This window comes from Dasypus novemcinctus, chromosome 20 (assembly GCF_030445035.2).
Source record: "Dasypus novemcinctus isolate mDasNov1 chromosome 20, mDasNov1.1.hap2, whole genome shotgun sequence".
Taxonomy (NCBI): Eukaryota; Metazoa; Chordata; class Mammalia; order Cingulata; family Dasypodidae; genus Dasypus; species Dasypus novemcinctus.
This window is the reverse complement of record NC_080692.1, coordinates 16,491,838-16,504,335: the sequence shown is the minus strand read 5'-3', so window position 1 is coordinate 16,504,335 and position 12,498 is coordinate 16,491,838. Positions and strand designations below refer to the sequence as shown.

At 41.8% G+C, this 12,498-nt stretch overlaps 1 protein-coding gene and 1 pseudogene across 1 annotated transcript in view; one reads left to right on the top strand and one right to left on the bottom strand.

The window, feature by feature from the left end:
- LOC101426998 (aldo-keto reductase family 1 member C1) overlaps nt 1-12,498 on the bottom strand; it is an 87,264-nt gene that overhangs the window by 54,848 nt on the left and 19,918 nt on the right. The gene's annotated exons all lie outside the window — the stretch shown is intronic.
- The window catches only part of LOC101438291 (aldo-keto reductase family 1 member C23-like protein), a 42,660-nt pseudogene that overhangs the window by 21,907 nt on the left and 8,255 nt on the right, over nt 1-12,498 (top strand).

Sequence of the window (12,498 nt, the reverse complement as noted above, 5' to 3'; positions counted from 1 at the left end):
CTGTCCCACCAGTGGACCCTTAACTACAGTGCCTTTTCAGGCTGGGACTAATCCCAGAGGCCTGGCTCCTAATCAATTATGGCAGATGGATGTTACTCGCATACCATCCTTTGGTAAATTGCAATATGTTCATGTTTGTATTAACACTTATTCTCATTTTATGTGGGCTACCGCTCAAAGTGGGGAACGGTTTCATCATGTTCACTCACACCTCTAGTCTGCTTTTGCTGTAATGGGATGCCCTCTGAAAATTAAAACTGATAATAGACCTTCTTACATTAGTAAATCCTTTGAATCTTTCTGTTTAAAATATGGTATTGAACATGTTACCAGCATTCCTTATAATCCTACAGGTCAAGCCATAGTTAAATGTAGCCATCCCCTTTGGATATTATAAAATTATCATAGATCTAAAAGATTGTTTCTTTACTATCCCATTACACCCAGCCGATCAAAAATGCTTTGCATTTAGCCTCCCCTCTGTGAATTTAAAAGAACCTAAGAGGAGATATCACTGGAAGGTTTTACCCCAAGGCATGACAAACAGCCCTACCTTATGTCAAAAATTTGTGGCTGCCGCTATAAGAGAAGTAAGGGCAATGTGGAAAGACCTTTATGTTATTCACTACATGGATGACATTTTAATGGCTGGTAAAAAGGAACAAGATGTCCTAACATGTTACCATGATATGAAAACAGCCTTAAAGGCACACGGGCTTCAAATTGCCCCTGATAAAGTACAATTACAAGACCCTTATACCTACCTGGGGTTTCATATGGCAGGAAATAATATAACACCCAAGGCCAAGGTATAGTCGAAAGAGCACATCTGCCTCTAAAAAACATCATAGAAAAAATAAAAAAGGGGGAGTGATACCCCGTCAAAGGATCCCCAAAAAATCTATTATCCCACTCTCTCTTTATTCTAAATTTTTTAAGCTTAGATCAAAAAGGACATTCTGCGGCTGACCGCTTCTGGTGCCCTAATACCAGCACAAAACATGCCACAGTCCTATGGAAAGACCCTATGGATAATACCTGGCATGGACCCGATCCCGTCCTAATATGGGGCAGAGGATCAGTTTGCATCTATTCCAAAGAACTAGATGCAGCCAGGTGGCTGCCGGAACGATTGGTAAAACAAATAGATAGTAACAACCTATCCAGGGTAGAGAATTCTCCCTGAGATGAACTCTGCTTTCTTACAGGAGAGCAACCAACGCTAAAACCCATGCGGCTGTACAACCCCCCCCCCCCCGAATCCTTCTGTGACACCAGCACTCCGAGACTTTAGTACAACCTAAGAGTGTATCGGCCAACGCTACACACCACATCCGCCAGCGCCAGCTGCTTGCGACTGAAGAGCCCATCCTTGCTACAGCTCCCTCATGTTTCTCTCTCCCCCTCTTGCTTTCACCTCCCTAAACCTCCATTATGAAACCACAGTAAGAGAACGCGGTGCGTACCGCACCTTCCTCTGGCCTCCACACATTATAACCATAATGGGAGCACCCTGACTGCTGGCAGTGGTTCTCAAATACATATGAACCCTGTCAGGTTCTGAGGTGATGAACTGGATAGCCAATGACGGGCAACTGGGCGTGATCGGTTCCATGGCAGAGCCACCTAAAATAGAGACACAGCCTTTCGCCGCTATTGCATTCTCCATGACGGGTAAGGCTATCCGCCTAACCATTTGCATGCCCCGACCTAAGACAGGCACAGTTCCCCCCGATCTCAGGGTGCTTCATAAAATATAATAAAGAAGGGGACCTGTGGGGAGCCACCCGGAGCTACGTGCATTTGTGGTCTCCAGCAACACGGCGGTTTTCATAACAACGGCTACTCCACCCCTGTGCTTCCGCCTTCTTCTTCCCCTTTCCCCAGTTTCCCGGGCAAAAAGTGTCATGCCTGCGCAACAAGATGTTGACCAGCATTAAAGGGTGTAACAGCATTTTATTGCCTTATATGGAAGAGCCGCTTTGTCAGCCTATCATCCCCTGCTAATACCCTCCCCTTAGTATATATTCTGATGCTCTACCCTCAATAAATGGAGACTTGATCAGAATCCTGTCTTGTCTCCGTTTCTCTCGCCTTTTGTCCCCCAATTCCCACTCCCTCTTTCAGGTACCAATTCGTTTGACCTGCGGGCCAGGTGAGTGTGTTTGTATATGTTGTGTGTATATGCGTGTGTGAACATTTGTGAAATGTGATTGTTTGTAGACATGGGATGATATGATCAGTTGAGTAGCTAATTTCTTTAATTATATTAATTTGTATGACTTGTATTCACACATGTATGATGAGTTTCTCATATTTTGTGATTCTTCATTAAGTTTAATCACTTTACTTTCTGAGCCTACCCCAAAGCACCGTGATTTGGCATGGTGTATAGCCTCAGACAGAGCTATGGTAACTTGATGGATTTCCTTATCATTTCTGAGACAGTGTGAAATTTCTTAACATTCTGAATTTCAAATATCAAAAGCAAAATGGCAGAACAGGGAAGCAGATGTGGCTCAAATGATAAGGCCTCCGCCCATCATGTGGAGGATCTCGATTCGATCCCTGGGGTTTCCTGGTGAAAAAGAAGAAGAGAAAGCTTTCCTCGCAGTGAACCAAGTGCTCACATGGTGAGCCCAGTGGCCATGTGGTGAGCTGTGTGCCCCTGTGGTAATGAGTGCCCATGCAAATGCATGTGTGGCAAGCCATGTGCCCATGTGGCAAGCCAAGTGCCCACATGGTGAGCTGAGTGCCCATGTGGTGAGTCAGGGCCTGTGCGAGTGCTTACATGGTGAGCCAAATGCCTGCATGGCAAGCCGAGTGCTCTCGTGAGTGCCCACGTGGTGAGCCATCACCTGCAGGGTGAGCCAGTGTCCACTTGGTAAACTGAGTGCCTACAGAGCAAATGAGTGCTGCATGGTGAGCCAGTGCCCACACAAGTCATGTAGCAAGATGATGCAAAAGAAGAGCTATGAAAGGGAGAGTCAAGATGAAGCACAGCAGAGACCAGGAACTGAGGTGGTATAATTCACAGGGAGCCTCTGTCTACATCTCAGCTCCCCAGGATTGAATCCCTGTGAATCCCAGAGGAGAATGACAAGAAGAGAAGACAAAACGAGAAGTTGAAACAGAAATCACAGAGCGAATGGACACAGACAGCAAAAATAGCAGGGCAGGGGAGGGGAAAGGGAAGAAAAATATAATAAAAAATAAAAAAAATAAAAGAGGCTTCTTAAAAAATTAAAAAAAAGAGCAATATAACAAAGCCAATGGATGTCTCAAAATAGATTTCTAAAATTTCTCAAAATGTGTCTGTACATATCACCATGGAAAACCAACTTCCCTTCCCTTATGCATGCAAAAGTAATATAAAATATTCATCCTAATGGGTTTTATGAAGATGGAACTAGAAAAATTGCCAGAAAGTGCTTTGTAAACTCTACAAAATATAAATCAAATAATGGACATTCTTATTACTTGATAATGATTTTACTTCTTGAGTTATTTCCTTCCATTGAGGAACATATTAAAAAAATAATACTTTCTATTAATATGTTATAGGAAAAGGAAACCCAAGATAAAAGGAAACCTCTTCTCTGAGGTAATCAAGTGTTCAAGTAATAGAAAACTGTGTAAATATTGGTTCAAGTAAACCATTCAAGATTTGACACTAAAGTCCTTGAAAAAATGCCTGTGGGAAACATTTTTGTTAGGTACCTTTATGGAACTCTTCCAGCATGACTATTTTTCAGTGTTCTTCATTTACTATGCACATGAGAATTCCCATATCATTAATCTGTTTTACTTTGGCAAGATTTCCATCTCTTTGATAGTACTTTGCTCATTTTCTTCTATTTCCTTTCAAAATTTTCCATATCATTTTTATGCTGTAGAGAGCCATAAAATACAAAAGATATTAACAAAGGAATGTTACTGTGAATGAAACTCAAAGATTAGGTTTATACATACTGATTACCTTCTGGGTTGATCAATGATCCAAGTATAGCTTATAATTAGTAAAAATGGCGAATAAGTTTCAGTTGTGAATTTGCTCAATAGTCACACTCTGTCTGTTTTCTGTTTCTTGATCTCATTCACCAAGTCAGCTGAAGTATTAATGCAACTTGACTTTTCTTTCACCTCTGTAGCTTTGGGTCACTTTCTTCAGACCAGAGTTGGTCCAACCAGCCTTGGAAAGAGCACTGAAGAAACTTCAGCTGGACTATGTGGACCTGTATATTATTCATTTCTCAATAGCTCTGAAGGTTAGCAATTTGCATCATCAAACCATTTTTACTTTCTCCAGCAGCAGGCCTTTCATTCATATAAATGATTGAAATATACTTTTTTTAGGCAGATGCAGGGATTGTGAAACTGCATTCACTAGACTTTGTTTTATTGAATGTTAATACCCTAAATTCCCTACACCATGCCTCCAAATGATTAAGGTTCAGCAACTCAAAGCCTCTGACTTAAAATCTTGAAGAAATATCCCTGGTTGGGTCCAAGGTATAGACATGATTATTTCTCCTGAATCCATTGGGGACTTTCACAGACACAGCTTTCATGTAGCTGTTGTACACAATGAAACTGCCTCATGTTGGTCTACAAGGTGTTGTCCTCCTCTCTCACCAATTTGAAGCTGAAAAGAGGTTTGTCATTGCTTGCTCTGGGTTGGCCTAAAAGTAGCAGGCTCCACAGGGTCCTGCAGCCCTTGCTCTTATGGTTGGCACCACTTCAATTAGGGCCTGGTAGCCTGCTCTTATCCAATGACTCTGTTGTATAAAAGATGCAGAAATACGATTAAGCTACTTATGCAAAACTAAGAGCCTTTTTATTATGCAAATGGGATATCCAAGATAATGCTAGGTTTAATGATTCAATGTTGTTTTCAGAAAAGTCTCATTTTTTCCTACTCTTATCTCTGAATTCTCTCAGTTCAGCTTTATTTTGTCCCACATTTTCCATGGTGTCCAATATGCCCTTGGAGTAGCTCATGGAGATTAATATTTGAGACTCTTCCAGCCTCCATATTTGTCCTAAGGACAATCTAGATAGACTGTGTTCTGTGTCTTTACCTCTGGGCCTTCATGTGTCTAGGGGATAAGGAAATGTGATCATCAGTGTGGGACAAGTTATAATGCATTATTTGGTGGCAATTGAGGGCACATAATAGACTGCATCCTCAGATGATGGAAAGACATTTCCAAAATAGAATGGGCAGACAAAAGTAACATAAGTCCATTATAATTCCTTATTAGAATCTTGGGCAAAATATAGTTATTGAACATTTAATAGATGGAACAGATTATACAGCCTGTCTCTGAAGACATTTATTATTGCTGCATGTACAAACCACATTGAAAAAATTAGAACTGGAAAGTTTCACCAACCTCATGGATCCTCAAGGTCCCAACCCTAGATGACCTGTCAGTACAACCAAGGACAGAGGCATTCATTTGTGAGCTCCCTGTAATGACTCTTTTTGTTCTAGCCCAGGGAGGACCTTCTTCCAAAAGATGAACATGGAAAACCTATAGTTGACACAGTGGATCTCTGTGCGATGTGGGAAGTGAGTGCTGTTCCTCAGAAGAGTAAGCTGAAACGAGAAAGTCCAGAGAGGGGGAATGTGGTACACTCCTCACCAGTAAGAATTTAGGATTGTCCCTAGATGAACTTCAACCTGAGTGCTCTCAAATTTATAGTCAGGTTTGGAGAAAGGATCCCAAAATCTCTAGAAGCTCGAAAATTGTTTTATTCTTTAGTAGCAGATTCCTGGTCACACAATGTGACCTTGCTTTACAAGGGAAGCTGACACAACCCCATGGCCACTGAGGTTCTGTACAAGGAGAAAAACCTTTTTCTGGAGGATAGAAGAGGGAAATTTTCTATTGGTTCTAGAAGGGTACCTACAATTGGATTTGTAGTTATATTAGTATTATCACAATCATCAACCCTTTGTTCCCAAGACTAGTGAGTGTTTGGCACACATAAAATCTCAGAAAAGCTACTGGAATTGCAACATCATCTACACTCCTAATTCAGCCTAAACCTCCACTGGAAATGAGAGTAAGATGTAGAATTTTTATGTCTCCACTTGCATTTTGACAAATGTTCAGAAATGAAGATTTTTCTGAACAATCTTACTTTGTTTAGTTAATCTGATTCTTGCTAATCTTAATTAACATAACCTAGGTAGAAGTTTTACCTGTTGAACAGAATTTCATTGATGTTTAAACATAAAATGTCCAGTTATTTCAATGACTGCCAATGCCTATCCTTTCTCTATTGTTTGATGCTCCTCACTGGACAAATGAATCTGTACCTATCCTGGCAGGAGATGAGGAAGAGCTTTCCCACTGACTTACCCATCACTGTAGTTTTCAGCATGGTGGTCACTTTATCATATGGTATTCCGTGTGTCAATCTAGTATGTTTTACCATTTCTCTACCTACTTCTTTCTACATTCAAACTGAAGGTATTCTGAGATACTGAAGGCATACTGAGCAGCTATTACGTATGGGGCCCAGGAAATAAAAGTCCCTGCCCTCATTGTTTCCACATCCATGTCAGAGTAGACAGAAAACAAACAAAGGAAAGGATAAACACAACTGTTCAGAGGTTGATAAGTTACGTGAAAACAGTAAAATAAGGAGGATGGGGCATATATTGGGGGAAGAGTCTAGTGGATTTGCAATTTCATAGACATCTAAGTAAGATCTTCATTTAAATTAAGGTATTTGAGCGGAGGTATACAATGAGGTGTGAATCTTGACATACCTAAGGGAAGTCTACCTAAGGATAGGGGACAGCAAGTTCAAAGGCCTATAAGTGTTAGGGTGTTTGTAATCAAAGAACAGCAAGAGAGCTCATAGAACTGTAAGGATAGAGTGCTAGAGGGCAAATGGGGGATCTGATCTGGAAGGGCATTTTAGGAAGAACTTTGGCTTTTGTTTAGTATGAACTTTGAGCTATCAGAGGGTTTTGATCTGGTTTAATTTTTTATAAGGCTGCTGTATTTTGCACTCTCTAATTCAGGAGCCACTAGCTATATAAGATTATTTACATTTACATTAAATACAAATCAAAACTATGAAAAACTCAGTTTTCAAGCACATATTTTATTTGGTAAATAGCCACAATTTTCTAGTGTTTACCATATTAAATGAGCTGGACATGTACTATTTCCATCATAAGAGAAAATTCTGTTGAAGAGCACTGTCTTAATCCTGTGGACTACAGACAAGAGAGGAGAGGACAGGAGCAGGAAGACAGGCTAGGTCTCACTTAAAACAATCAAGAAGAGTAAAGATGATATGACAGCATGGAGGCAATGAAAGGTGGATTCTGGACCAGTCCTGAAGGCTGAGAAGACAGGGATTCTGCTACAGTGGAAGAGGGGTTTGAGACAATGAGAAGAACTGATTAATCCTGAGTTCCTTGATCTGAGGAAATGGGAGGGTGGAGCTGGCATTCACTGAGATGGAGAAGTCTGCAGGAAGAACAGGTTATGGGAGAAGATCAGTAGATTTCTTTTGGACTTGGTTAGTATTAGATGACTATTCAGACATTCCAACAGAGATAGGTATAAGATGGAGATATCAATTTGTGAATCTGGGCAAATAGATGGTATTCAAAGCATGAATTGGATGAGCTCACTTGAGAGTGAGAGAAGATAGAGAAGACATGAATTCTGAAGCCTGAGACTAGAAGCTTCCAACTGAGACTGATGATGAAGCCCTAGCAAGAGGAGATCTGAGGGATTCAGAGGACCACCATAATAGTTCAGTGCCTAGAAGCAAGTGTTGAAAATGTTTTAAGGAAAAAATGATCAACTGTGTCTAATGCTACTGCTAGGTCAAAAGAGACATTGGATTTAGCAATTCGTGATCTAGACAAAGACTGGGGGAAAAAAAAGAGGGGAGCTTATTGGAGTGCTATAGAGAAAGGGAGAGGACGAATTGGGAGCAATGAGTATAAGCAGTTATTTCCCTCAATGTTTTGCCTAGAAGAAAATAGTTATTTCTTTCCACTTAATTCTTCTCTTTCCCCTTTTCATTTCTTACTTTCTTCTTTGAGAAAATCAAACGCAGTCAGTTTCATGGTCATTTCTTGGCACTTGTTCTTTCATTGTTTCTTTAATTTATCATAACCAGTCTTCAGAACCTATTCCTCCCAGGCCCTGGAGAAGTGTAAGCACCCAGAATTGACCAAGTCTATTGGTGTGTACAACTCTAACCATAGCAGATGGAAGAGATCCAGCAGAAGCCAGGGCCCAAGTACAAGCTCATCTGCAGCCAGGTGAGCAGCCTGCTTAGTCCATTGGACCATTCCTTTTCCTATTCTTCACACACTTCCTCCTCCACTTTTTCCAAATGCCTAATTATCCTCCCCTACTACTCATCTTACCTTTGTGGACCAGAATATCCTAAAGAGCAGTTCCTCTCTCTGGAAGGGCAGTGATAGAACCCTCAATTGTATCTATGCCTGTAAAGTGTTAGTGAAAATGGTAGGGAGACATTAGCACATAAGCATATGAAAGAATTTAGAGGAAACAAGAAGAGATCAACAAGGGATGGAAGAGTTAACAATACCTTTAAGAGGAAGGTGGGAAACGGACTTTGGCCCAGTGGTTAGGGCGTCCGTCTACCATATGGGAGGTCCGCGGTTCAAACCCCGGGCCTCCTTGACCCGTGTGGAGCTGGCCATGCACAGTGCTGATGCGCGCAAGGAGTGCCGTGCCACGCAAGGGTGTCCCCCGCGTGGGGGAGCCCCACGCGCAAGGAGTGTGCCTGTGAGGAAAGCCGCCCAGCGTGAAAAGAAAGTGCAGCCTGCCCAGGAATGGCGCCGCCCACACTTCCCGTGCCGCTGACGACAACAGAAGCGGACAAAGAAACAAGACGCAGCAAATAGACACCAAGAACAGACAACCAGGGGAGGGGGGGAAATTAAATAAATAAAAAAATAAAAAAAAAGAGGAAGGTGGACTTTACCTGAGCTTTTAGGTATGACCAGAGTGCGGGTGGTGCAGGTGATTTGGAATGAATTGCTTTAGTAAGGATATTCATTAAGCATGAGACTTAAATCAAAACCAAGAATGAGTCAAAATAAAATGAGAGAACCAGCAAGATGGAGGCGGAGTAAGCAGCTCCTAGGGTCAGCTCCTGCTAAGGGCAGTTAGTAAACACCCAGAGCTATCCGAGCTAGCTCAGCACCTGTTTGGGGCCTTCAGGAGGCCAGAAGGGCATCCTGCACATCCTTGGGGGAGTGGAAGGAGGAGACTGCCTGTCTGCAGAGAAGACTCATAAGCAGAACGCTCCATGCCATGGAGGCCTGTGCCCATCCTCCACTGGAGGCACAAACCACCTCGGGAGCTGTTCCATGACTGGAATTGAAAGCTCCACTTCCCCAAAACTGGGGAGGAAGAGATTGGTGGGCACCAATTTCAGCTATGATGAGGAAATCCACTGGACTAGAGTATGATCCTGAGAACAGCGAAGGTTTGAGCCTGTCCATGTCAGAAAAATGCTGGGAGCTGCCACCTTAACTCCACGACTGGCACGAGGGGAATTGGGAGGGACTGAAAATCCCAGTGTTGCTGGGGACCAGCTTCTTTCCATACAGATCATATTGCAGGTCTAGCCTAGGCCCCAGTGCCACCTCCAGTAGGGAGGAAGCTGCAGGGACCTTCACCGGCCTCTCTGGGAAATTACCAGCCAAGCCATGGAGGCCAGTGATTATCCTACTCTGGCAGCACAAGCCACCCCAGGAACTGCTCTGAGATGGGAATTGAGAGCTCCATTTCCCAGAAACAGGGGAGGAGGAGGTGACTGGCTGCCAATTTCAGCCTCTGATTGGGAGACTTGGCTGGCTAAGATATAATCCTGGGAACACCTGGGGTGAGAACCCACCCAAGTCAGAAAGAGGCCAGTAGCTGCCATTCTGACTCTACCCCCAGCCTGAGGGGAACCGGGGCTGACTGAAACTCTCTATGTGAACAGGAACCAGTTTCTTTCATGCAGATCAGCTGTAGCCCGCCTAGGCTTCAGCCATCCCTCTGGCAGGAAGGAGACTGAGGAGCCCTGCACCAGCCTACACAGGTAACTGCAGGGAATTTTGGCTGGCACAGACTGAAAATCAGAAATTTACCATGGCATCTGAGGACATATTAGGACCTGCACTGCATAGATAGTTGCCCACACCTGCAGCTTCACCTTTGCCCCAGGTAGGGGAGAAAGGGATGTGAAGCTTCATCTGTCTCTCTGGGCAACTACAGTCTAGGCCTGCACGTGAATTATTCCACATAGCTGCGACTCTATCCTTAGCTTTGGCAAAGGAGAAAGTTGGATGAAGCTTCATTGGTCCCCGGGGCAATGAGTGCAGCTTGAGCCTCCACAGCTTACAGCACCAACTACATACTTGGTTCCTACTGCATAACCAGCAAGGGAGAAATGATAGGAAGCCCTAAACTAGAGAGAAAAACTGCACCCATAAAAAAAATACTCTAGTAAGCCAGATGTGAAGACAACAACAGAAAATTACAATCCACACCAAGAAACAGGAAGCTATGGCCAGTTACAGGAACAAGATAAGCCTCCAGAAGATATAAAGGAGTTGAGACAACTAATTACAGATGTTCAAACAAATTTCCTTAATAAATTCATTGAGATGTCTAAAGAGATTAAGGATATTAAGAAGACATTGGATGAGCACAAAGAAGAATTTGAAAGCTTACATAGAAAAAGAGCAGATCTTATGGGAATGAAAGGTGCAATCAATGAAATTAAAAAACCATTGAAATCATATGACAGCAGATTTGAGGAGGCAGAAGAAAGGATTGGTGAGCTTGAAGAAATGACCTCTGAAAGTGAACATACAAAAGAAGAGATGAAGGAAAGAATGGAAAAAATTGAACAAGGTCTCAGGGAACTAAATGACAGCAAAAGGCATGCAAACATACGTATCTTGGGTGTCCCAGAAGGAGAAGAGAAGGGAAAAGGGGCAGAAGGAATATTTAAAGAAATAATGGTGGAAAATTTCCCAACCCTATTGAAGGACATAGATATTACTTTCCCAGAAGCACAATGTACATAGATAAACAGAAACTGAGAGAATTTCTAAGCAAGAGACCAGATATTCAGGAAATAGTAAAGGGCGTGCAAGAGTCTGAAAAGAAAAGACAGGAGAGAGGGGCCTGGAAGAGAGTCTAGAAATGAAGATTATATCAATAAAAGTAACTTAATGTGTCAAAAGAGTGGTGAAAATAAAATATGGCAGATAAAACTCAAAGAATCAGGAAAAACTTAACCAATTATGTCAAGGACTTGTATTCAGAAAACTGCAAGTCAATATTAAAACAAATTAAAAAAACTAAATAATTGGAAGAACATTCCATGCTCATGGATTGGAAGACTAAATATCATTAAGATGTCAATTCTACTCAAACTGATATATAGATTTAATGCAATCCCAATAAAAATTCCACCACATTAAAGAAAAAATTGAAAACACAATCATTAAATTTATTTGAAAGGGTAAGGAGTTCTGAATAGCCAGAAACATCATAAAAAGGAAAAGTAAACCCTCATCTCTAGATTTTAAATCATGATACCTACCTGTGGTGGTAAAAAAAAAATGGTCCTGACCTAAAAACAGACACGATAGACCAACGGAACTAAACTGATGGTTTAGAAACAGACCCTTGCAGATATGGTCAAGTGATTTTTGACTAGTCTGTCAAACTCACACAACTCGGGCAGAAAAATTCATTCAACAAATAGTGCTGAAAGAATTGGATATCCATAACTGAAAGAAGGAAAGAGGAACCCTATCTCACATCTTATCCAAAAACTAACTCAACATGGATCAAAGAACTAAAAATAAAAGGAAGAACCATAAAACTTCTAGAAGAAATGATTGGAAAATATCTTCAAGACTTGGTGGTAGTTGGTGGATTCTTAAAGGAGATAAGAGAAGGAATGAGTGGACTACTGATGTTTAATGTATGTAGAAGTTTTAATTAGCTTCACTGTAAAATTGTGGAAGTGTATAGAGTGGATGGTGACACACAGTGAGTAACAGCTAGTTTATAAACGGGGATGTGGGTGAAAATGGTAGTCTAGTTATGTAAATGCTAATTGACAGAATGTTTGAGAATAACCTAGGAACTGGATAGCACAGTAAACCAAGAGATGGGTGAGAATTGTGGTTGATGGTACAGATATAAGAGTGTCCTTTGTTAGCTAGAACAAATGTATATCACTACTGCAGGGTGTTGGGAATGTGGAGAAGCACGGGAAAAATACAGCTGGAGTGACCTATGGACTGTGGTTAGTAGTAATAATATAATATTCTTGCATCTATGCAAAAGATGTACTGTGTTGATACTGAGGCAGTATGGAAAATGTGAGCCAAATGTATGCTATGGACATGGCAATACTCAGATGATATTATTTTATCTGCAGCAAATGGCACACCACACTGTGGTGTGTTGG